Source organism: Lontra canadensis, unplaced genomic scaffold (genome assembly GCF_010015895.1).
Source record: "Lontra canadensis isolate GAN:19392208 unplaced genomic scaffold, GSC_riverotter_1.0 scaffold17, whole genome shotgun sequence".
In the NCBI taxonomy this organism is placed as follows: domain Eukaryota; kingdom Metazoa; phylum Chordata; class Mammalia; order Carnivora; family Mustelidae; genus Lontra; species Lontra canadensis.
The window spans coordinates 9,926,902-9,954,562 of NW_022631011.1; the positions used below are offsets into that span (position 1 = coordinate 9,926,902).

The 27,661-nt window shown below is 34.5% G+C and overlaps 1 protein-coding gene across 3 annotated transcripts in view; it reads right to left on the reverse strand.

Moving 5' to 3' along the window:
* The window catches only part of KIAA1328 (KIAA1328 ortholog), a 311,457-nt gene that overhangs the window by 226,953 nt on the left and 56,843 nt on the right, over positions 1 to 27,661 (reverse strand). Inside the window, exon 1 of one of the 3 annotated variants that reach the window (XM_032859575.1) lies at positions 105 to 412. The exons of the other annotated variants lie outside the window; for them this stretch is intronic. The gene's annotated coding sequence lies outside the window, so the exon portion shown is untranslated. Of the gene's footprint in view, positions 1 to 104; positions 413 to 27,661 lie in introns of those variants that run through there. 3 annotated transcript variants of the gene reach the window in all.

A 27,661-nucleotide genomic window follows, 5' to 3' on the forward strand; every position in this document is an offset into this window, starting at 1 on the left:
TAATTAAAACCAAATGCTCCTCACCCTCACCCAGCTGATACCTCACAGGGTGAGTCCAACCCATTTTGCCATTCAAAACACTCTGTGATTTGGATTAAGCTTACTCTTGTTGCCTCATTTCCTTCCACCTTGCCTTTGTAACTTCCATCACGCCATTACAACCTACACTTCCAGTAAATCAAATTCCTGAAATTTCCTAACCACATTATGACAGTGTTGTCCAACAGAACCTTCTGTGATGATGTAAATGTTCTATGTCCATTCTATATAGTACCAGTCATAGGTTGGTAATTGGGAACTTAAAATATGGCAGTGTGACTAGGGTACTAAAATTTTTTTTTAATTCAATTCTAGTTAATTTAGATTTAAATTTTCAGGTGTATCTAGTTGTTACCATATTAAACAGTGCAGCTCTATGCTCTCTATATCTTGGGATATGTCCCCCTCCCCAGAATGTTTTTTGTTTTTTTTTTTACCCCTTACTCACTGGCATTGTAATTTTCTGTTCATCTTTTAAGTCTCAACTTAATCACTGTTTAAAGTCTTTGCCCCCATCAACTCCCACAAGAGCTTACACACACACACACACACACACATACACACACACACAGTATCCTTTATTATCCTGTGGTCATTTTTTTAAGAAATATTTACTGAGTACCTGTTGTATATTAAATGTTGTGCAAGCCAATGATTCACAGAGAGTAAGTCAGAATTTTGTTATAAGGAATTTATTACTTATTAGAAGAGACAACCACAAAACTCTGTGAGTGGTACTACCCCGGAAGTATCTATCTAAATGGTTCTCTGAACAATGCCATATTTATGTATATCTTCATGTTTTTTCAAATGCTTTTCCTTCTGTCTGGCATTCCCTCATTTGCCTTCTCTACTTGATTAATTCCTTTGTGGTTTAAGATTCAGAGCTAAAGAAACTTCCTCAGGGGAGTCCTCCTTGATCACCAGTTAACCTCTCCTCTGTGCTCTGAAATCTTACCTTGAAAGTATCTCTATCATAGACCTAGCATTCTTCATTACAAATATCTGGTTTGTTTCCCCCATACGGTGTGTAAGACAATGCCTGGTCTATAACTGGTACCCAAAAATATTTGAAAATATGTGTCTATAAAATAAACAAGAGAGATATCATCAATTAATATTATTCTTCAACTTCTGCCAATAACATTCATACAACTGTGACTTTTCACTTTTCATATTCTGAAAGACCTATATACAAGTCAAAATGAAAAAGCTTATTTAACTTATCCAAGAAACTACCTGAACCTTGTCCTGAGTCCCTGCCTCTTCAGGGGACCAACACCTACAAGGAAAAAAAAGGTTTTAAGCATTTTGAAACTGAATACAATAGATGTTACATAGGGTTCACTTTTACTCAAAACACTAAAATCACCTATCACTATTTTAAACACGCACTACCTTTCCTCCTAAATCAAACTAAACAACCTAAGAACTTTTGCAATGGCCATTTTATAGTTTTGAAATTAAATAAGATAAATGACAAAAGAAAAAAAAAATACCGGTAATAAGAGGCTCCCCCACCCCCCACACACAAAAGTATTTGTTGCACTGAACTATTACTAAAGTTCTATACATGTGTGAAAGGAAAGAATCATAAATCAGCTTAAAATAATTTGGACTTCTACTTCCAGCTTCCAGTCTTGCCTCAAATATTAAGTGGAAAAGTATAATCTTCCCATTTAAGCACGAGGATAAATTTTTTGTAAATGCCCTAAGACAGGTTGATGAGATTCTATTCTATTTCTAGTTGGCAGAGAAAATTATAAGAGAGATACTAGGGATGCCTGGGTGGCTCAGTGGGTTAAGCCGCTGCCTTCGGCTCAGGTCATGATCCCAGGTCCTGGGATCGAGTCCCGCATTGGGCTCCTTGCTCGGCAGGGAACCTGCTTCTCTCGCTGCCTCTGCCTGCCTCTCTGCCTGCTTGTGTGTACTCGCTTACTCTCTCTCTCTCTCTCTGGCAAATAAATAAAATCTTTAAAAAAATAAATTTAAAAAAAAGAGAGATACTAGACTTTCTTATTTTTTTCCTCTATCTGTTGAGAAAATCATATAGTTTTTTTAGTTTTAGTTAATATTGTGAAATTACACTGATTTTTTGAAACGTTAAACAAATCTTGCATTTTAGAAAAATTTTGGTCATGATTATATGATGATTTTTATATTGTTGGACTTGCTTTGCAAATATTATGTTGAGAATTACTGCATCTATGCTTAACAAGGGATATTGAATTGTAATTTATTTTTCTTGTATAATCTTTGTCAGGTTTTCCTACCAGGATAATGCAGGTAATGAGTTATCTGTTCTTTTTCAGTTTTTGGAAACAGTTTGTATAGGACTGTGTGCAAAAGAGACCTAATTGACTTAATCTCCCAAGAGTTAAGTTAATTGACTTAAATCTCCCAAATTTCTAGAAGGGCCTGCTTTTGTAACTGGCCCTTGGCTGGCTCTTGAGAATTGAATTCTTAGAATGTTCTGATAAAAACTGTTTTGCTCATTTGAACCACACTTACCAATTTGTCTATGTGTCTAGATAGTTTGTGCAAACAAGGTGATTTATTGTGAATAGATGCTTTTGGTAACTATAGTTGGTCATGCAGGCATTGTGACTGATCCCCAGTGAAAACACTAGATTATTAGGCTCAAGAAAGCTTCCCTGTTAAACAATACTTATATATACTGGTGTAATTCACTGTTGGCAGAATTAAGTATACCCTGTGGGATACCGCTGGGTGACGACTCTTGGAAGTTTGTACCTGTTTTTTCCATACTTTGCCTAATGAACCTTTTCCTTTGTTGATTTTGTTGTGTATCTTTTTGCTGTTTAAAAAAATGTAGCTATCAGTAAAATGATTTCAGAGTCCTGTGGATCCTCCTAGCAAGTCACTATCCCTGGAGGTGGTTCTGGGGAGCCCCCACTCAGTGTGACACTGGGGGGACCATCAGTGGAGACCAGTAGTATTTTTTACTTAAATGCTTGGCATCATTCACCAGTGGAGCCATCTGGGCTTGACATTTTCTGTGGAAAGTCTTTTGTTTGCCCCTTAATTGACAGACTATATTTTTGAGAGCAATTTTAGGTTTAATTTTGCTTTTTGAGCAAAAAGCACAGAGAGCTCCTATATATAGCACTGCCCCCCAAAACTTTCCCCTATTATTAATAGCATGGATTAGTGTGGTACATTTTTTACAACTAATGAATGAATCTTAATACACTATTACTAAGGCTGATGGTTTACATTAGGGTTCACTCTGTGCATTGGTCAGTTCCATGGAATTTGACAAATGCGTACTGCCAAGTACCCACCACTACAATATCATACAGAACTGCTGCCCTGCCCTAAGACCCCCTGTGCTGCCCTATTTACCCTCTACTCCTTCCCTCACTCAAGTCTCTGGCAACCACTGATCTTTTTGCTGTCTCTATTGTTTTATCTGTTCCAGAACTCATATACTTGGAATCATACAGCATACAGCCTTTTCAGAGTGGCTTTCTCACTTAGAAATATTTATTTACAGTTCCTCAATGTCTTCCTGAGGCCTGATAGCTCATTTCCTTTATCGTTGAATAATATTCCATAGTCTGGATGCATGACAATTTGTTCATCCACACACCTACTGAAGGAATCTTCATTGCTCTCAAGTCGTGGCAATGACAAATAAAGATGTCATAAACATTTGTGTTGTGTGCAGGCTTTTGTGTAGATATGTTTTCAATTGATTTGGATAAAAAGCAAGGGGTAGGACTGTTGAATCATATTTTAGGATGGTGTAGCTTTGTAAGAAACTGCTAAACCGTCTTCCAAAGTGGTCATGCCATTTTGCATTCCTACCAGCAAAATGAGAGTTCTTGCTGCTCTGCATTCCCATCCGCACAGGGGGTTTGGCAGTGTTTTGATTTCAGTCATTCTATTAGGTATATAGTAGTATCTCATTGTTGTTTCAACCTGCAATTCCCTAGTGACATTTTATACTGAGCGCCTTTTCATATGCTTACTTGTCATCAGTATTTTCTCCTTTGGTGAGATGTCTGTCACATCTTTTGTTATTTAAAAAAAAAAACAAAACTGGGTTGTTACTTTTCTTATTATTGAGTTTTAAGAGTTCTTTGTATATTCTGGATATAAGTCCCTTACCAGGGAATGTATTTTACAAAGATTTGCTCCTAGTCTATGGCTCGCTCTTCACTCTCTTAACAGTGTTTTTCATAGAGAAGTTTTCAATTTTAATAAAATCCTACTTAATAGTTTTTCTTTCATGGATTGAATTGCTTTTGGTGTTCTATCTCAAAACTTACTATCAAACAAAAGGTTACCTAGAATTCCTCCTATCTTGCAGAAGTTTTATAGTTTTGCCTCTTATATTTAGGCCTATGATCCATCTGAAATTAATTTTTATGAAAGGTGTAAGGTCTGTGTCTAGATTCATTTCTTTGCATGTGGATGTCCAGTTATTCCAGCACCATTTGTTGAAAAGACTATCCTTTCTCCATTAAATTATATTTGTTCCTTTCTCAAAGGTCAGTTCACTATAATTGTGTGGGCCTGTTTCTGGGCTTTCTAATTAAGTTTTATTGACCTATTTGTCTTTTTGCCAATACCACACTGTCTTCATTACAATAACTTTATAGTAAGTCTTGAAGTTGAGCAGCATCATTCCTCCTACTTTGTTCTTCTTCAATATTGTGTTGGCTATTCTGGTTCTTTTGCCTTTTCTTATAAACCTTAGTTTGGAATCAGTTTACCAATAATCACAAAGTAACTTGCTGGGGTTCTGACTGGGACTGCATTGAATCGATAGATCAAATTGAGAACTGAGAAATTCAAAATATTAAGTCTTCATATCCAAAACACAGACTCTTTCTCCTTTTATTTAGGTCTTCTTTGATTTCACTCGCCAGAGTTTTGTAGTTTTCCTCATATAGATCTTGTACATATTTTGTTAGACTTATACCTAGGTCTGTGTCTTCCCCTCTTCTCTCCCACCTTTTCTCTCCCTCTCTTGCTGTGAATGTAAATGATACTGTCTTTAATTTTAAATCAATTACTCATTGCTAGTATACAAGAAAGCAACTGACTTTTGTATATTAACCTGGTATCCTGCAACCTTGACAGAACTACTTACTAGGTTCCAGTAGTTTTTTGGTTATTCTTTAGGATTTTCTACAGAGACAGTCATGTCAGCTGTGAACAAAGACAGCTTAATTTCTTCTCTCCTGATATATACCTTCAATTTCTTTTTTTTTTTTTTGTCTTACTGCATTAATAGGACTTTTAGTAGGATGTTGTATAACAGCTTTTAACTACAAATTCAATTTTAAAAATACATATAGGGCTATTCAAGTATCTATTTCTTCCAGAGTGAGCTTTGGTGGTGTTTTTCAAGAAATCTATCCCTTTCATTTAAGTTGTCACATTTATAATGCATAAAGTTGTTTAATTTTTCTTCTAACATCTGTAGAATCTGTAGAAATAAGACCTCATTCCTGACTTGGTAATTTGTCTCCTCTTTTTTTGCCTGATCATCAGTGTGACTAGAGTTTTATCAATTTTATTATCTTTTCCAAAGAACCATATTGGCTTTGTGAATTTCTCTCTGTTGTTTTTCTGTTTTCTGTTTCACTGATTTCCTCCCTGGTCTTTACTATATTCTTCGTCCTGAACACCAAGTTTCATTGGTTTTTTCTTTTTCTGCTTTCTCAAGGTGAAAGCTGAGGTTATCAACTTGAAACTTTTCTTCTTTTGTATGTGATGTTCAATCTTAAAAACTTCTAAGTACTGCCCTTAGGCAGTACTATTCTATTTCTTAAAATATTCAAGACATAGCAAACAAAGACAATGGTGTTAATACTCAGAAAAACCTCATAATGGCGTTAAATGTTATCCCTATTTTGCTGATATCTATGTAATCTTAAAAAAATGCTACGACTAAATGATATAAGTTGTCATTGTAAAAAAAAATATTTTCAAAAATGTTCAAACCACTTGTGAAGTAACAAGTACTTTGACAAAAATGTGAATAAGGGAAAATGAGTACTAGGAGTGGGTTCCTAGAATAATAATGCAGCCATTAAGTAGGTGCTTGTCAAAATCCAGTAATTTATACGAATCTTGGAAGATTCTGATACTGATAAGAATGGACCAGGTTGGGGTGCCTGGGTGGCTCAGTGGGTTAAAGCCTCTGCTTTCGGCTCAGGTCATGATCCCAGGGTCCAGGGATTGAGCCCCGCATCGGGCTCTCTGCTCAACAGGGAGCCTGCTTCAACCCCCCACCCCCACCGCCTGCCTTTCTGCCTACTTGTAATCTGTCAAATAAATAAATAAATAAAATCTTAAAAAAAAAAAAAAAGAATGGACCAGGTTAAGTCATACTAAACTTGTAAGCTGGATATCTGTTAAACTTAAGAACACAGATGACCTAAAGTAAAACTATGCCTAGAATTTTAGTCACCTGGAACCACCAAAAAACCCTCTTTTAATCATGATCATAAAAACCTGTCTTTTCAAAAGCTTCTGCTTCCACCATAAGGGATGAATTCGGACAAAAATTGCCCTCCTATCATTCATCATTAGAAAAATGGACAAAACATATGAAACAACTGTGTTCAGATGTAGGATAAGGACAACACATCATGCTACCAGAGAAAAGATAAGAAAAAGTTAGGTAACCCATACTATCAACGCAGCTTACTGCTCAAGGAAGTTGCTAGGCTACAGCACAAATCCAAGCAGAACCTGGTAGGCTTGTTGAGTTACGCAGATATAGACTGACATATATATATATATATGTCACGGATGCCAGTCTTTTTAAAGCCAGTACCACACGGGAAAGTGCTGCAAAGAGTGAATGTTCTGGACATCTACTGAGGGATGCAGTCTTTGTCTGAGTACCAATCTGCATACTCACAGAGTAAAACACCATGAAGTCAGTGAAAGAACCACTGGCCAATAGAAGGCAGAGCTTGCACATGGATGAAAATAGCATTCCTATCAGAGTAAAGACACTATATAATACACAAGGTATTTGATAGGGTCCTCAGAGAGGCCACATCTTAATAATGGGGCTAACTTACTAGAATAAAAGTTGATATGGACACATTCTACTAAATTTAAAAGCAAGATTCAAAAGATGAAAATTGGTTCCAAATAACTCATCATGTCTGAACAAAGACCAAAACTTCTTATAATCTACAAAAGGTAAACAAATTAAGGTTCACAGAGTACTGGGTGAATGCTATTCCACGTCTACAAGGTTCTTTTAACAAGAAGGAATACAATATTAACTCTAAGTAGACTTTGGTAATTTAAAGTGCATATGGTAATTCCTACCACCATATGCACTTTACCTACCAGCAACCACCATACAGTAAAGTGGTAGAGCTAAAATTCCAGTAGAGGAATCAATATAATATGCTGAATATTCAAGTAATACAAAATAAGGCAGGAAATGAGTCTCAGAGATAAAAGACAAATATGACAAACAGTAAACAAAGAGCACAATGGAAGACCTAAATTAAACCATATCAATAATTAAATAAATACAAAAGACTAAAGCACTCATGATTAAAACACAGAGAGTGTCAGACTGAATTAAAAAAAAAATACCCAACTATATGCTATATATAAGAGATGCACTGGAAATAAAAGTAACAGATTGTAAGTATAAAGAATAGAATGAGACCTATCACAGAAACAGTAAACATAGGAGAGTTGTTGTGACCATATTAATATAAAATAAAATAGACTTTGAGAGAAGTATTACCACAGATATGGAGGGAAACTTCATAACGATAAAAGGGTAAACACATTATCCATATATATATATAACAACAAAGGCATATATACTTAGGAACACTATTTCAAATGATAGCATCAAGCACCTTGATCCAATTAATATTTAAATTTAGAAAATATTACCCCCAAAATTGTAAAATTTTTTTCAAGTGTACACAAAATGTTCATCAAGATATACCACATACTGGGCAGTAATACAACTATTATTAAATTTCAAAGGGTAAAATTATACAGAGTATGTTCTTTCAGCATAAAAGAATTAAATTAGAAATCAATAGCTATATACTTTTAAATAGCTCATGTATCAAAAGAGAAATTTAAAAAAATTCAAAAATCTTTTAAACTGAATGACAATGCAAATATAGTATTTCACAATTTGTGGAATGAATCTGAATCAGAGCTTAAATGGATATTTACATCTTTAAATGCTTACGTTAAAAATGAAGACAGGCTTAAAACAATGATCTCAGTTTTCTTCTTAAGATGACAGCAAATGATTAGCAAATTAAGTCCAAAGTAAGTGGAAGGAAAGAATACATTATAAAAGCAGAAACGAAGAAAATATAAAACAGACATGAAAAATAATTTAGAATGCCAAAAGTTGACTTTTTGAGGATTAATAAAATTGACAGTACCTTTTTCAAAACTAATAGAAAAGGGGAAAAACACTAATTGCCAATATAAAAATAAGAGAAAATACCATACACATGTTACACAAATCAAAAGGAGAATAAAGGGAATCCCACTTCTTGTAATTTATTTTGAACCAAACCTCTCACAGTTAACAGTATAAAGCTCTAGCACAAAAACTCCAGATATAAAAAACACCAAACTAACTCAAAGTACCAGAGGTTAACCAGGAACGGGAAGACTAGGAAGGGAGTTGCCAACTGGAAAAAGGGAACACTGTGTGAGCTGCTTGTTCTTAATGGCTTTTTACCAAAGTGCAGCTTCCAATAAATACAGAGCAGAATGGCTACATTTTGGAGAAAGTCTTATCTATTGTTACATCAGAAGAGGGAATAAAGGATGAATATGGCTGGGGGAAACTGAAGAGAAATATTCCAGCAAGGATAAATGAAGTACACAAATTCTATGTATTAAACTGTGTTTAAATCTCTGGGTTGACACTTGAATTACACATACACAGCCTCCAGCTAGGACTAAATGAACTGAGCAGAGACTTCAGCTACTGCCCCATCTTGGAAAAGACAGTTTGGTATCTGAATCCAGGGAAAACAAACCAAAACAAAATTCAAAACTCCTAAAAAGGGAGACAACAAAATATAAATTATCTATAAGTGTCATTCATGATATGAAGAAGGTAACCCCAAAAGTCAATCAATGACCCATAAAGCCAAGCCATGAAGACTGACCCTAAAATGACTAAGATGCTGGAGTTATCCAACACAGATTTAAAATATCTATTATGATTATGCTTATAATAGAGAAACAGATTAAGAAAACCTACATGGAGAAAGAGTAACTTTATATAAGAATTACAAAATGGATATTTTAGAATTAAAAAATTCAGAATGTGAAATGGAAGTTTCACTAAATGAGCTTTGAAAAGCAAATTGGAAGTATCAGAAAGATGAGTCAGTGAGTTTCAAGATGGCTGAGTATGTATCACCTAATCTAAGAAACAGAAAGAAAAAAAGATTTTAAAATCAAACAGATTGAATAAACTTTGAGACAATATTACGAGGTATAACATACATGAAGTCCCAGGTTAGGAAAGTGAAATAAAAATTCAGGAAACATATTTGAAAAAATGATGGCTGAAATTTTCCCATATAGCTGAAAAATATAAATGTAAATATTCAAAAACCTTAGTGAACCCTGTCCTGGAAAGAAAATCACACCTAGATACACTGTATTAAAATTACTTGGAAAAGGGAAAGAAAAACAACTTACTACCTGCATGTAAAAAATTATACTAATCATAATTTACTTACCAGAAACAATATAGGTCAGAAAAAAGTAGAATAACATCCTCAAAGTACTGAAACAAAAGAATAATGGATTATTATGAACTAATGATGCCAAAAAATTCAACACAGACAAAAAGGAAATGCCTTAAAAAACACAATGGACAAAAACTGAAATGATGAATTAAAAATACAAATTTACTATTAAGTTTAACAAAGGCAACTTCAGGCTAGAAAGCTTTGCTGGTGAATTCTATCAGTGATGGAATAAATGGAATAATCTTACACAAACTTTTTCGGGAAATAGGATGAAGTAACTTTCCCTACCCATTTTATTGGACTTCCATAACCCTAATATCAATACTTGAAAAGGATACTACAAGAAAGGAAAATTGTAGAACAATGTATCTTATAAATAGCAATAAAAAGCCTAGGTAAATTGAATCCAGCAATATATAAAAAGATAATACATCACAATCTGATAAGGAATTATTTCCCAGGGATAAGAGGTTAGTATTTGAAAAGTCAATGAAGCCTACCATTTTAACTAAATAAGAAAAACTGTCTGATGCTTTCAAATAAATGCAAAAGAAGCACTGGACATGTTTCAACATCCATTCCCAATAAAAATATTCAGAAAACTAAACTAGATGGAAACTTAACTTGATAAGTAAATCTATGAAAAGCTTAAAGCTAATATATACAATATGATAGACTCAGTGCTTTCCTCAAGATCAAAAAAGGCAAGGATGTCTGCTATGTTCAACATTGTACTAAGGTCTTGCCAGGAAAATAAATTATAAGAAAAATGAAAGGTATACAGATGGGTAAGGAAGAATTGTTTCTATTCACAAATTACATGATTATTTAAGTAGAAAACACCAAGGAATCAACAAGAACAACAATAAATCTGAGTGAACTGATAAATGAGCTGAGGAATGTCTCAGTGTACAAGATCAGTGGACAAATATTAATTATGTTGGTAAATGCTAGCAGCAAATTGGAAAATGAAATTTTAAACAACCTCCATGTGAAATAATGTCAAAGAACGAAGTACTTAGGAATGTATTTAACAAAAAGTACACAAAACTTCTACATTGAAAACTTTAAAACATTGGAGAGAAAAATTAAACAAGTAACTAAATGGAGAGATGTAACATTTTCAAAGACTGGAAGACACATTATTATTAAGATGTCCATTTTCTGCTGATTAATTTATGGGTTCAACAGGCTCCTAATGATAATCCCAGAAAGTTTTTTTTTTTAATAGAAACTGACACCCTATTTCTGAAATTTGTATAAAAATGCCAAGAACTAGAATAGCCAAAACAATCTGGACAAATTATGAACAATTAGACATTTACAATAAAGCCACAGTAATCAAGACTGTATTGGCATGAAAAGTGAGAAGTAAGTCACAGAGAGTCTAGGAATAGATATTTATTATTAACAAAGATGACATAGCAACAATGGGTAAAGGAAAGCCTGTCAACAAATGGTGTTGAAACAAATGAATAGCTAGCTATATGGAAAAAACTACTTCAACCCCTACCTTATAGCATATATAATTTTAACTCAAGTTAAAAAACAAAAAACTCTAAACATAAAAGCCAAAGCTTTAAAACTTTTAGGCGAAAACTTCGGAGAATATTTCTGTGACCAAAGGTGAGTAAACATTTCTTTACACAGATCCTAGGTTCTTTATCAGTAGAAACTATGCCTGATCCTTATCTCACAGGGTCCACAAAATAAAAGGAGGATATATTAAGACTTCCAACTGAAACAAACCAAAGGATGCAGCCTGACTACATAAGACGACTAAATAAAATTTAAAATCCATAATTCCTTGTTCACATATGGTTGCCTAATTCATAAAAATGTTTAAAGATTAATTTGAACCCTATATTACTAAAAATGTAAATTTTCAATATGGTCCATGAAAATTAAGAACTAGTAATAGTAATGTGATGCCTTAAGTTGCCTAATATAATTATTATAAACTATATCCATAGAGCATATATATTTATATATTCAAGCATTTCATATGTAAAGTCCGGAGATCCCTAATTAGAGTCATTTGCATTTTTTTTTTTTCCTTTTTTGGCCTTTGCTACAGTGAAAGGATTGAGTAATTCCATACTTACCTGAAGATTTATCTAAACTAACAACTTACCTAGGACAGGGAAAAACTTTATTCAGTACATTAATGTTATTTGTTATGCAAAACTCCAGGTCCTTGAACTTTGGAACATGAAAATATGATTAACTCTGCATTTGAGACTTATCCATGTTGTTGTATATAACAATGGTTTGATCCTTTTTGCTGCAGAGTAGTATTACATCAAATGGATTTACCAGTTTGTATGTTCATTCACTCACTGAGATATTTGGGTTGTTTCTGATTTTTGGCGATGTGTAGGGCAGCTAAAATTCATTTACATTCAGGATTTTGTGTGATAAGTTTTCATGTCTCTCATTTCACTTCTCATAAATGCCTAGAGCTGGGACTACTGAGTCACACAATAAATTTACGTTTATAAGAAACGGTCAAATTTTTTCTAACGTGGTTATGCCATTTGCATAGCACCAGAAATAAGAGAATTCCAGTTCTTCTGTATCACTGACAACACTATTGTATTTTTAGTAAAAGGCAAAAGATTTATACAATCTGAAGAGAAACCAGAGTAACACTATTGTATTTTTAAAGATTCTACCCATCATACATATGAAATGGTATTTCATTGTGGCTTTAATTTGCATTTCCTAATGAGTAAAACTGTTGTGCATCTTTTCATGTGTTTACTTGCCATTTGTATGCTATCTTTAGCGACATTTGCCATTTGTGTGTTAGGGTTCAGGACACACTAATCCCCAAATTGGCTGGATGGCACCTTGACATACTGCGTATTTCAAGCTGAAGGAATCTGAAATATGGAATGTGCAGAAAAGACTTTCTGAACCTTTCCTTGAAGCAGACTATAACATTCTTATATGAGAGGTGCCCTTCCTATACCCAGAGGAAAAGAACATCTTTACCTCCAAAGATGAAGGGACAGTGGAATTTGAAAAAACAAGCTTTGCTATAAATTTCCTACATTTTACTACACTTTGTTCACGCTTGTCCTACCACAGTGTTCCATGACTTCCACTCTTCAAACATAGCATAAATGCTCAGGCTTAACCATTTCTTCAGGTCTGCCTTTCTTTCTTTAAGATTTTATTTACTTATTTAACAGAAAGAGCACAAGCAGGGGGAGCAGGAGAAGGAGAAGCAGGCTCCCCACTGCACAGGGAGCCTGATGAGGGTTTGATGCCAGGACTCTGGGCTGAAAGCAGATGTTTAACTCACTGAGTCACCCAGGCATCCCAGGTCTTCATTTTTAATAAAGCTTCCTGCATTACTTAAAACTTATATTAAATAAATTTATATGTTTCTCTGCTGTAAATCTAGCCTTTGCTATAGGGGTCCCAGCTGAGAATTCAAAAGGATAGAAGAAATTTTTCCTCTCCTACATGTTAGTTCTAATATTTTTCCTTTTTAAAATGAGGGTGTTTTCTTATTTTGAAGCTGCTTTATATACTGAGTTTACCTCCTTTGTTGGATATGTGATTTGCAAATGTTTATTCCCAGTCTTTTTTTTTTTTTTTTCTCTTTTACAGTGTCTTGCACGGACATAACTTTTATGCTGATAAAGCCTAATTAGTCATTATTTTTCTTTTATGGATCATGATTTCAGTGTCCTATCAAAGAACCTTTTCCCTAACCAAGGTCACTATTACACCTTTGTCAAAAATCAGTAGCCAAACTTGTGTCGCTCCAGTTCTGGAGTCTATATTCTATTCCACGAATCAAAAGGTTTACTCTTTCGCCAGTACTACATTGGATTACTCCAGCTAAACTGCATAGTGGGAGTCTTTCAACTTTTTATTTCTTTTAAAAAACTATTTTAAATATTCCAACTTCCTTATCTTTCCATATAAATTTTAGAATTGAATTGCTTTGATTATATCTTCAAAGAATCTTGCTGGGACTTTTTTTTAATTTTTAGATTTTATTTATTTATTTGACAGACAGAGATCACAAGCAGGCAGAGAGACAGGCAGAGAGAGAGGAGGGGAAGCAGGCTCCCTGCTGAGCAGAGAGCCCAATGTGGGGCTCGATCCCAGGACCCTGGGATCATGACCCCAGCCGAAGGCAGAGGCTTTAACCCACTGAGCCACCCAGGTGCCCCTTGCTGGGACTTTGATAGAGATCTTCAATTCTAGGATAATTAATATCTTCACTTTGCTGAATCTTCCACTCCCTGAACACAGCTGGTCTGTCCATGTACTTAGTTTTTCTCTAATTTCTTTTGTCAATACTTTGTAGCTTTTAGCCTTCAGTTTTGTATGTATTTAATATCAAATTGTTTCATTTGTGGGGGATATGTTGTAAATGGCAGTTTTTAAAATTTCAGTTTCCAGTTCTTCATTGTGATAGATATTTGTACATTGATTTTTTTTTTTTTTTTTGGTATGCTGATCTTTTATCCCATAATACTTTAAACTCATTTAATAGTTCTAGGAGTTTTTTTATTTTTTTTTTTTTTTAAGATTCCTTTGGATTTTTATGAAGATAAAGCATGAGAGCTTAAAGCTAATGTCTAATCTTCTCTTCCACCACCATCTCCAGTATTTTTGCTGTCTCATCAAGGGTATTCCCTTGTAGAGCACATGTTTATGTGCTTTGGTGCATGTGCACACACACACATACACATGAAATAGAGTCAACTGAGCAACCTTTGTTTCTTAAATCCCTTTCCTACATTTGTATTATAAAGATGCTATGGTAGGAAAATGAAAAACTTACGTGACTATACAAATCATCCTAAGAATCTACTACCATGAAACTGACTTCATGTATATTTTCAGTTAAAATTTATACTACCCAGGTGGTGCAAAATGATAATCTAGAATACAGAGAGCACTATATGACAGCACTTTGGGAAAAAATCTGAATCTATGTCGGAAAAACCTACTTTTACCACAAACCTCAGAGAATTCCCAAAGATAAAACTGCAAATACTCAATTCACAGAAAAAATAAATAAATAAATCAGTAACTACATAGCAATAAAACACCAAAAGTGAGAATCAGCAAAACGACAGCAGGAACGGACTTAAAAGGCCTCATATAATTATATTTAATATGCCTAATTAAAGAAAACAGAAAGATGAAAACATGAACAGAGGACAGAAAACAATAAAGAATGACCAAACAGATCTGGAGACCCAACTATAACTTTCTGGCTAAATAAAAACATGACTGACATTTAAAATTTCAATGGAAGGACTTAACACAGTAGCTTAGACAGAAAAGAGAAGAGAAACAGGTTTTAAAAGAGATTTGAAAAAGTTAGCCAGAATGTTGCTTAGAGGAACAAAGGTTTATTCTTTTGCCACTACTACATTGGATAATATGGAGATGACAAGATATAAAGGATAAAATAAAGTGATCAAAAATGTATCTACTCAAAGTCGCCTGAAGGCAAAGAATGAAAGGGGCAACAGCAATATATAAGGAATAACAAATAAAAATGTTTTGCTAGAAATGAAATACAAATTGACAGATACAAGATAACAGATGACCCCTAAGCAAGGAAAATAGAAATTCGTACCTAGATTCGTCACAATGAAACCATAGAACAAAACACATACAGAGAAGAGATTGAGAATTATGCAAACAGATGGCTAGAGGGAACAAAAATGGAAGCCAGAAGATAGGAGAATGAGATCTTCAATGAGCTGGCAAAATGTAACCATCAACTTAGAATTTTAAGAACTTTTAAAATTTAAGAATTTTAAGAATTTTAAGTTGAAACAAGAACACTTTTAGGCAAACAAAAGTTTAGATCAACATCAAGAAATCCTCACACACACAAGAAAAGCGCTAAATATACTTGAAACAGAAAGTATCTGATGCCAGGTAGAAGGTCTGAGATGCAAGAAATAATTTGTGGTGTTTTCTTTTTTTAAGCTGTAACTCAAAGCTTTTTAAAAAAACCCTTTAACTCAAATATGTAACAATGACAACATACAAACTGAAGTACAGAATTAATGTGTCCAATGAGTGAAGAATAAAAATATTAACTTAGACTTTTGGTAAGTTAATTACATATATGAAAATTTACCGAGTAACAAGTAAAAAATATGTATATACACATACTTAAAAACAAAGAAGAAAATTTTCTCAGGGAAAACTATTTAAAAGTACACACTATGTAGTATAAATATTTATAAGTAATTAATAAAGAATTTTAAAATAAGGGCAGAACATCTCCCAATAGGGTGAGTTCAAAAGATTAATTTCCTTAGCTAGCAAGGGAGAGACTTAGCTTGATAGAGAACAGACACTACTGTAGCACAGAAAATAGACAACAACATGAATAAACAAAAGGAAGGGAAATTACTGAACTAAAGAGAAGACTTGTTTTAGGACAAGACAGCTGTATAACATGGAGTTGACTAATGCAAACACAAATGGCCAGAATGGGCATAAATAAAAATAAGCCAATAAAATATTTGAAATGGTGTCAACTGACTTTTAAATGCTTAATTGTATGAAGTGACTATTTGTATAAAATGGTAAGAGTATATATGTTGCTGTCAATATGGCAAAGACTAACACTGAAACATTAATCTCTGTAATAATACTGGAAATTAGAGGAAACTTAAGTATATAAGCAAATTATTTGAGGTGTGGAAAACTGTATTTATTTTTATTTTTTAAGAATTTATTTACTTACTTGAGAGAGAGAGTGAGAAAGGGAGAGAGCTTGAGAGGGGAGAGGGTCAGAGGGAGAAGCAGACCCCTTGCTGAGCAGGGAGGCTGATGCGGGACTCGATCCCAGGACTCCAGGATCATGACCTGAGCTGAAGGCAGCTGCCCAACCAACTGAGCCACCCAGGCGCCCAAACTGTATGTATTTATAATCAATTAGGACACCCTATCTTAATACAATACATAAAATATGTAACCTATTTCAGTTTTCATCTCAAAACCAACTGCTAGTCTAGCATAAAAGTATCACTGGAAATTAAAGAGTTAGAACTTCAAGTATAGCAAGAGCTGTATCCAAATTGCTAGACTACTTAATAATTGATTGCCCAAGTTATACAACCTCTGTGAATTTCAGTTTTCTGAGCTGTAAACATGAATAAAAATCACTATTATTTTCCACATTGCCATTATTTATTCCTATCACTACAGGTTACCTTGATACCTGCCTATTGAGAGAGCCTGATTATACTTTCTTTTTTTCTCAAAATCACATCATAGAGATAATGAAATATATCAGATATTATCACTCTTGGGATGGGACACCTGGGTGGTTCTGTCAGTTGGGTGTCTGCCTTTGGCTCGAGTCATGATCCCAGGGACCTGGGATTGAGCCCCATATCTGGTTCCTTGCTCGGTGGGCCTGCTTCTCCCTCTGCCTGCTCCCTATTGCTCCCTCTGCTTGTGTGCGCAGTCTCTCTCTCTCTCTCTCTCTCTCTCTGAAAAATAAATAAATAAAATCTTAAAAAATATATTATTCTTGAGGGGGTGAATATTAAAAGATGTAAAAGTGTTTACAATGGTAAAAATGATAAATAGTTTCTCAACTCAGTGCATATGAAACTAAGAAGCTGTTCTTAAAGTTGTAGCATTAACATACGTTTCTAAAAAATAATTTTAAAAAATCGATGATATACAACTTTACTGTGCTCCTTAAAAACTGCCACAACTCTCCCTAAAGCACTGACTACTACAACAACTTACAACTGTAAAATAACATTAAAGATTGAAAATGTATTAGATGCTGGAAAGGTAATTGAGTGTTAAAAATGTTTTTCATCAACAATGAACACAACTTCAAAAAATATTCACAAAGTTCCTAGAATAGCCAATGCTTAAGCACAAAAATACAAAAGAAAAAAAAATCCTGTCAGATATATACAAAATAAGGCTGATTTGAAGAGACCAATGGGAAGCTTCAGAACATTTGACAATATTTTTGTGTTATCTAATAAGACTTTTGGAAAGTAACAGATGAAGATTAGATAAATCAAAACAGATATGAAACAAAACATAGAAGTGTGAGTTTATCAATGAGAATTTATTCTACAGAGCGCAGTACCAGATAAAACAAAAAGAAAGTTAAATTGAGCCATGTTAAAATGTCATTTTAAACTGAAAAGCCTAAAATGTACTTAAATAAATCACAGGTACCTTATAAAATTTATAAAAATATTTTAAAATCAGATAATGCAAATCCACACACAAACACCAGAGGAAATGAGAAATATACCATTTAAGTTAGATTAGAAGTACAAATGGCTAGACAGGAAGTCATTTCTGCTGTGTCAAAAACAAATTATAATGGATCAGAGGCCCAAGATGGTATAACCAAAATACATGTATTACCCTAATGAATAACAGTTACTGTAACACTATTTGATTACAAATGCATATATACATAATATGTGTGTGGGGGAGGAGTGTATTACTAGAGGTGTACCTGGAATTAAAAAAAATAAACTCTTGAGGTCCCTGGGTGGCTCTGTCAGTTAAGCATCCAACTCTTGATTTCAGCTCAGGTCATGATCTCAGGATTGTGAGATCCAGCCCCGCCTGTGCCTCTGTACTGAGCATGGAGCCTGCTTAAGAGTCTCTCTGCCTCTCCTTCTACCCCTTCCCCTGCCCGCTCCTGTGACTATGTTACATTAAATAGCAAAGGGGACTTTGCCCAAAAATATGCTAGACAACCTCTGGATATTGCCTTGGGACAATCAAAAAGTCATATTACTCAAACATACGGAGGGATCTTAGAACAGATTAGGCATGTGACTCACAGATACCTTTAGCCATTGAGGCAGAATCCAGATATAGAGATGGGATCATTCAGGAAATACATACAGAGGAGCCCATTGATAATAGAAGGAATCCCCAATCCACAAGGTTCTCGAGAATATTAAAAAACCAAAAGCCCTGTTAGTTCTTACCTAGGGGCAGAGAGAGGACAAAATAAAAGAAGGTTCTTGGACTCCCCAAATACCATAAGCTGGAATCAGGCTGATGAAACTACTCAGCTGCAAACATGTGCTACCCTTCTTGAAAAAGGAAAGATGATTCAAAGGACAGAGCCATGAGTCCACAAGAGGATTTTCCCAGGTATTCAAACCTAATGGATTTTCCAAGGCTGAATTTCAAAATTGCCAGGAACCAGTAACTCCATTTTCCTTTCACTTACTGCCTTTCTGATGAGAATATTTACAACTTCTATCTTATGCCTGTCCCACCACTGTCTTTTGGGAGCAGATAACTTGTTTATTCAACTTCACAACTTCGCAGATGGATAGGATCTGTGCTTTAAGATAAATTGTACCCAGAACCTCACCTATGTCTAATTTAGATGATTAGATAATGAGATTTGAACTTCTGAGCTGATAGGATTTTGAAGAGTTTTTAAACTTTCAGTTGAAACTGTAGTGAGCTGAGAGTTTAAGAATGTTGGGATGAGGTGAATGTATTTTACATGTGGGACAGACAGTAATCTCTGGGGGCCAGAGAATGGACTGTGGCAGGCAGAATACTGACACACCCAAAGATTTCCATGTCCTCATCCCAAATTCCTGTAAATATATGTCACATTACCTAGAAAGAGTCACTTTACATATATGATTAAATTAAGGATCTTGAGATAGGAAGATTATCCTAGATTATCTGGGAATGCCCAATATAATCACAGGGGTCCTCATAAGGAGGAAAAGGAGTCAGAGTCAGATAATGAGCTAGGATGACAGAAAAAAGGTTGGATTATCACAGGTCCAGAAGCTAAGGAATACTGGCAAACTCTAAAGGCTGAGAAAGGAGGAGAGAAAAGATTCTCTCCTAGAGCCTCTGGAAGAATTGCAGCAGTGTTGACACTGTAATCAGCACTGAGACTGATTTTTAAACTGACCTCCAGAACTGTAAGATAATAAATCTGTGTTGTGTTACATCACTAAGTCCATGATAATGTTATAGCAGCTATAGAAAATGAATATGACTATTTTGAAAAATTCATATAAACAGATACATTTAACTAAAAGATTAAAAGATTTGGAGGGAAAAAGTGTCTCAAGGTCTTAATAGTAATCTATAGCATATTAAAGCCTACAATGCCTAAAGCATAGGAAGAAGAATGTTTTTAATAAGGCCTTGAAAAATTGCTTAGATCTTCCTATTTCCAGTGAAATATCGAACAACAGTAGTAGTAATTACCAATAACAATAACACCATCGAGGAGCTCTTTGTGTTTACTATGCACCAAACACTATGTTAAGGTTATGTATGTCTTTTCATCATATACCACCTTCTCAATAATCATGAGATAGAATCTGTTATACATATACACACACACATTACATAGAGGGAGTACGAGGCTTAAAAAATAATTCGACCAAATTCATGCAACTTAAATGGAACATATCCTTGTACTGAATCCAAATAGGTCTTATATTTTTTTCAACCACTATATTATACAGCTGTGTGGAATTTCTTTCTTTGGGTCTGTGTTTCTTGCTGAGATGCTTTAAGTGCAGATGGCTTGCTTTCCAAGAAAATAAAGCAATTTTTAAAAGTAGATAAAATACATGTAATGCCTTTGTACAAGGTCACAATGAAGTAATAGAGAGTTAAAGAGAAAATGGGAATTCCAATTGATAAATGACCAAAGCCATTTTTGGTTTAAACACACATTACCACTTTTAATAGAAAGTCCAAGTATTCTCTCCTGCCTTGGTAAGCTAAGAATTCTGAAAGAAGAATGTCGTAACTACTTAATGGCTAACAAGGATTCACAGCCACAATTCTAATTCCTCATTATAATATGGTCATGAAGGATGTAGAATAACAGGCTAAAAATGCCAAGATCTTAGGAATTACTCTGTAAATTGATTCTAGAAATTTTTTTAAAAAACTAAACTGTTACATGAAGTGTTTTTTGAATATAAGAGTACAAAACCAAAAGAGCTTTTGGTAGATTTGGGGAACTTCAAACACATTGCTGATTTTCCCTCAGGATTTCTGCCTAACAACTGGGGATGTGCAAGGCAAGAGGGTAAAAAGTAACCCATGGTTCACAAAAGCCACCACTTGTGACTGGAAGACTGTAGTGACTGGAAGGAGCCAGAAGGGGAAGCTTCTGGAGTGCTGATGATGTGACATATTCACTCTGGGCAATAAAGCATGGACTGGTTCCAAAGATTTTTCATCCTCCTGAGCATGTTACTCACAACAATAACCACAATGAGTAAGACAAGAGGAAACACTGAAGGCCTTTTTCTTCAATGACTGGGTTTGAAATGGCATATATCTTTAACTTCTGCCTCATTCTGTTTGATCAAAATAATATGATTATAGCCCAAGTCAATAGGAAAGGAAACATAAGTAACTATAAAGTCACATGGAAAGTGAATTTAGGAATGGGTATAGAACTGGGGCCAAATCTACCACACAAACAAACTCTGGATCAATTCTACTAAGTAAGCCTAGGTAGATAATAAAGCATACTTCAATTTGGTCTTAGAAATAGGGATACTTTCTTGAACTTGCCCTTGCAATAAAGTTCATTTCGTAGTATTGTATATTATAAAAAGGGGGAGGGGGTGCCTGGGTGGCTCAGTCAGTTAAGCGTTTCACTCTTAATTTCAGCTCAGATCTTCATCTCAAGGTTGTGCATTCAAACCCTATGTTGGGCTCCACCCTAGGCATGGATCCTACTTCAAAAAAAGAAGAAAAAAAAAAAAGGAAAGAGAAAGAAAAAAAAATGAAAAAGGGGAAAGCTGCTCCATTTACATGTGGTAAATTATTATAAATAATTGGGAATTTTTAAAATATATAAATAATTAATGCACATTCTAGATTCATATAACTGAAAATTCTGTCTTGTGATCCCATGTAAATATATTAACACTTAACACAGTCTCCTAAGTCTGCAAACATATGGTCAGAATTAGCTATAAAAAAAAAGCAACTTTATGGATTCCAGACAAATTGTCTGCAAATTGATAAAATAAATGAAAATAAGTTACTTTGCTGTCTTAAGAACAACTGTCTTTCTTAAGTGAGCTATCAAGCTATCAAGCTCAAAAAATGACAAACAGCAATTTCTCCATAAGGAGGGAAGAACCATGTTTTACACATTCCTTTTTAAGTATATTCCAAAGAGGAGGAAAGAAGTTTGCTGATTTTATTTCAAATTAGTTAAAATGAACATAATTCACGAAAACTAATTCAGGGCACCTGGGTGGCTTAGTTGGTTTAAGTACTTGCCTTCAGCTCAGGTCATGATTCCAGGGTCCTAAGGATCCAGTTCTGCATCAGGCTCAGCGGGGAGTCTGCTTCTCCCTCTCCCTCTGCCCCTCTCCCTTGCTCATGCTCTCTCCCTTTCTTTCTCTTTCTCAAGTAAATAAATACAATCTTTTAAAAAAATTCCAAAGAATCTACAAAAAAACCGTCATAAAACTAGTAAGTTTAGTAGTTACAGGACACAAGATCAACATACTGAAGTTGAATGCATTCCTTTATACTAGCAATGAAAAATTAAAATCTGAAAATATTTTAAAAGTTAATACAAATTAGAGGTAGCTCAGTCGGGGCACTAGGTGGCTTAGTCAGTTAAGCATCTGCCTTTGGCTTGGGTCATGATCCCAGGGTCCTGGGATTGAGCCCCACATCGGGCTCCCTGCTCATCAGAGAGCCTGTTTCTCCCTCTCCCTCTGCTGCTCTCCCTACTTGTGCTCTGTCAAATAAATAAATAAAATCTATTTAAAAAAAAAAGTTAATATGCATTAATTAGTACCAAAAAATTACTTAGGTAAAATCTAACAGAACATGTACAAGATCTATAGGTGAAAACTACAAAACACTCATTAAAAAAAGATCTAAATGAATTGAGAGATGTGCCATGTTCATAAGTGGGAAGATTCGACATTGTTAAGGTGCATATTCTTTCCAGTCTGATATATACATTCAACACAATCCCATCAAAATCCCAGTAAGCTTTTTGGTAGGTATCAACAAGGTGATCCTAAACTGATAAGGAAAAAAGGGAACTAGAATGACCAAAATAATTCTGAAAAAGAACAAAGTTGAAGGACTCATGTTATAGGATTTTAATGCTTATTGTAAAGCTAGAGTAATCAAAACAGTGTGAATTGGGAAAGAACAGACCCATAAATCAAAAGGACAGAAAGAGAGCCTAAAAACAGACTGATACAGAGTCAATAAATTTTTAACAAAGGGGCAAAGACAACTCAGTAGTAAAAAGACAGCTTTCTCAAAAAATGGTACCGAAACAAGTGAACATCCATATGCCAAAAAAAAAAGACAAAATCCAAAACTGAACCAAGATAGACTTTAAGCCTTAAATGTTAATTCAAAAGGGATTACAAACCTACCTGTAAAGCACAGTGACAAAACTTTTCAAAGAAAACATAGGAGAAAATATGCATAACCATGAATTTGATGATAAATTTCTAGATGCATCAACAGCATGAACCATGAAAGAAAAAAAATTCTTAACAATGGATTTTTCCATAATTAAAAAGACACAATTTTTCCATAATTCAAAAGACACTATTAAGGGAATGAAAAGACAGCCACAGACTGGACTGGGAGAAAATATTTGCAAATCATGTATCTGATAAAGGACTGGTATCCAGAATTTATATAAAATTTTTAAAACTCAACAATAAGAAAACAAACAATCCAATTTAAAAAACAGGCAAAAGATATGAACAGATATTTCATCAAAGAACATAAGACAGGTGGCCAATTAGCATATGTAAACATGACCAAAATCAAATGTCATTAGGGAAAGGCAAATTAAAAACCACAATAAGCTATCACCGCACACCTATTAGAATGGCTAAAATCCAAAAAATTGAAACCACTCACAGTGGTTACTGTGAGTGAGAATGCAGAGCAAGAGGGACTCTCGTTCACTGCTGGTGGGAATGTAGAATCATGCAGCCACTCTGGGAAAGCATTTGGCAGTTCCTTACAAATCCAAACAGTTTTACCATACAACCCTGCAAACATTCTCCTGGGTATTTACCAAACTGATTTGAAATTTATGTCCATACAAACACTTTCATGTGAATATCTATAGTAGCTTTTTTCATAATTGCAACCAAGGTATCATTTAATAAACGAGATGAACAAACTGTGGTACATCTATAGAACAGAGTACTATTAACCGATAAAAAGTAACGGAGTATATCGAGCCCTGCAAAAACAGAGATGAGTACTTATTAGCAATAATGAGATGTTGCAGATATGAGATAGTGAATGAGCTGTGCCTAGAGGTGAAAAGTAAGGTAGTAAGACAAACAGCAACCAATGCTCACTGGTAGAAATGACAGTGTGGCGACAGTAGAGCAACATTTGTAAATTACTGAGCAGAATAAATCTGAAAAAATGAAGGCAAAATACAGACTTTTTCCTAAATGCAAAAACAAAGAATTCATAACAACACCTGTTAATGGAAGTCTGTCAGGCAGAAGGAAGTAGTAACAGAAATACAGACTTCATGGAGAGCACTAAAAGTCGTAAATACCTGGTGAATATATAAGATATTTTTCTTGTTATTTAAATCTCCTTAAAGATAATTGATTATTTAACATAAATAGTAAGGTGTGGGGGAAAAAATTAAGCTGTATCTTGACAATAGCACAAATGTTAGAAAGAAATGATACTATATTATGGTAAGGTAGCTGAAGTGGTATAACCATCACTGGAAGGTGACTGTTATTAAAGATGAATATATACACCTTGTAGCAACCATCAAATACCAAAAAGAATGGAGTGATAGCCTAATAAGCCAACAAAAGAGATAAAATAAATTTTTTTAAAGATTCAAGTAATCCAAAAGAAGGCAGAAAAAAGGAAAAGAGGAGCAAATGGGACAAACTGCAAAATGACAAACTCACACATAACTGTATCAAGAATCACACAAAATGTAAACTAAATACCCCAAGAAGGGGCACCTGGTGGTCAGTCGGTTAAGCATCTGCCTTCAGCTTATTGAGCCCCATGTCGGGCTCCCTGCTCAGCAGGAAGTCTGCTTCTCCATCTCCCTCCACTGCTCCACCCTTGCTCATGCTCTCTTTCTCTCTCAAATAAATAAATAAAATTTAAAAAAAAAATACCCCAGGGAAAAGATGCGGATATTAAGTTGGATAAAAAAGTAGGACTTACCTACTTGCTGGCTACAAGAAATGTGCTTTGAATATAAAGAAACAAATAGGTTAAAAGTTAAAAGACAGAAACATATACCATGCTAACACTAATCAAAAGAAATTGGAGTTGCTCAATAAATATTAGGCAAAGCAGAGTTTGGAACAAACTAATGAGGATTAAAAAAAATCATTTTATTATGATAAAGGGGTCAATTCATCAAAAAGAGATAAGAATCTCAAACTTCTATGCACTTAAAAACAGATCTTCCAAATACAGGAAACAAAATGAATAGAATTGCAAGGAGAGATAGATCCACAATTATACTCAGGGATTTCAATTTCCTTTTCTCAATAACTGATAGAATAAGCAGATGAAAAACCAATATGCATATAGAAGCTTTGCATCACACATTTGACATGTGTAGGAAAATCCACCTTACAGCAGTAAATACATATTCGCAGAATACACTCCTACACACAGTGATTCCATCCTATCCGAAGCTATGTCCTGGGAAGTGAGAACTTAGACAAGAGAGTAAAAGCTCCACTGCCCACCTCTCTTACACAGAACACTCCTTGCTGCAAGGAATGAGTAAAAACAGTGCTATAATGTTAAAGTGCAGATTCTGAAAAAATAAAGTCTGGCATGAGGCCAAAGACTCTGCATTTCTAACAAGTCCCTGGGTGTTGCCTTTGAAGTAGCAAGGCTAGAAGATGGGAGGGAAAGTGAATAAAGGAAGCTAGGGTCACATTAGTTTTGCCCACTTGTAGAAAATCAGTGACAGATAAAAATGTAACATATTTTTCAGTGATTCTAATGTGGTTAGTTATGGTACAAAGCATACAATATGCATTATTTCATTTAATCTTCAAAACAACTCTTGTTTTGAATTACATATGTATATATATTTGATATATTTTACTTATAATTCTATATAAATATTTTATATATTACATATCTATATATAAAAATATATTATTTATATTATACTATATATTATATAATATTATATATTATAATATATAATATATAAATAATACCATAATTATTTTCATTTTTCAGAGATGGAACTCTGAAAAAGATTCAAAGGTACAGTTATACACACACATCCCAGAGCTATCAAAATACCAGGCTTAGTAAAGCATAGGTAGGTGTTCAAAACACTAACTGGGCTCCATGGAAATTTTCTTTTCCCAACATTTCCCCTAAAATCACATCAATTTCAGATGTCTATTTATTTGAGTCCTCCCTCCCCTTCCTCAATGGAAAGACCTAAGCATAACCACAAAACTGAGGGAGAGAACTGTCGCAAATACCACTAGACAACTGAACTTCCAATTATTACTGTAAATAGATACCATTAACCATCTTTTGGCTGACTATTCTATTGTGTTTAAAAAAGATGTTTAATATTTTAACCGAATAAAGCATAATTAACTGACACAAAATTAAAGGAGAGAGAGCTGAAAAACTGTAATATCCATAGTGACGTCAAATGTCATATTAGACCTACTTGTATTCAGGTAGCTCCTCGATGACAAATGAGCTGGGGAAAGAGGAATGGGACATAAACTGACAATCTCAAGAAGGAAGCGATATTCTGTATTATTCCAAAATATTCTTTAAAAAAAAAGATTTTATTTATTTATTTGACAGACAGAAATCACAAGTAGTTAGAGAGGCAGGCAGAGAGAGAGAGAGGAGGAGGCAGGCTCCCCGCCGAGCAGAGAGCCGGATGCAGGGCTCGATCCCAGGACCCTGGGGTCATTACCTGAGCTAAAGGCAGAGGCTTTAACCCACTGACCATCCAGGTGCCCCCAAAATATTCTATAATGTACATGTATTGTCTTTAAAACCAGGAAAAAGTTGGTTAAAAATTTGTAATTGAATAAGCATTAATTATCAAGTATTCTCGTGGCTCTATTTCCTCAAATACTAGCACTAGTCATAGAGTTGAGGAAAGATTAACAGATATGTATTTGTAGTATTTGTAGTATCTCCAGAGGCCAGAAAATTCTAAGAGTAAGTACTGTCCTAGTAAATGATGAAAAAATGAAGAAAATCTATGCAGTGAAAAATCAAATTCCCTAAATTAAAGTGTCCTTGAACAGGTATAACACAGTGAATACCAAAGAGTCCTGGCAGCTTAGCAGAACAGTGGTGCTCAGGCAACTCACAGTGCTTGAAGTTTATTTCTAAGTACCTTCATCATCTCTAAAAGGGAAGTGGTAGTTGTGTTGCCCCAGCTTTAAAAAAGAAAATAAGTATAAACAAACATGTAATGTCCTCCCACCCACTTGGCACTTTATGGGAAATATCTGATTTTTTTTTTTTGAATTTTTAACTTTACAAGAAATCTACAAAGAAACTGCCCCAAAACAAAATTTAGAATTATTTTATCCTAAGTCAGGGCTTGGAAACCAATCACATGGCACTTAACTCACACTTCTTTTCCTGTCTTAAGGTTAGTAAAAGTTCTACTACTTGTCAAACTAAGTATCATGGCACTTTAAAACTGAACAAGCAGATGAAACTTTCATTTCAATATTAAGCCTCTTCCCAGAAAAGGTACAAATGTGGATGAGGAGGAAAAGCAAAATGGTATGTTTTAGCAACAGGGAGTGTATTTCTAGTTTTGTGGCAAACTGCACCCA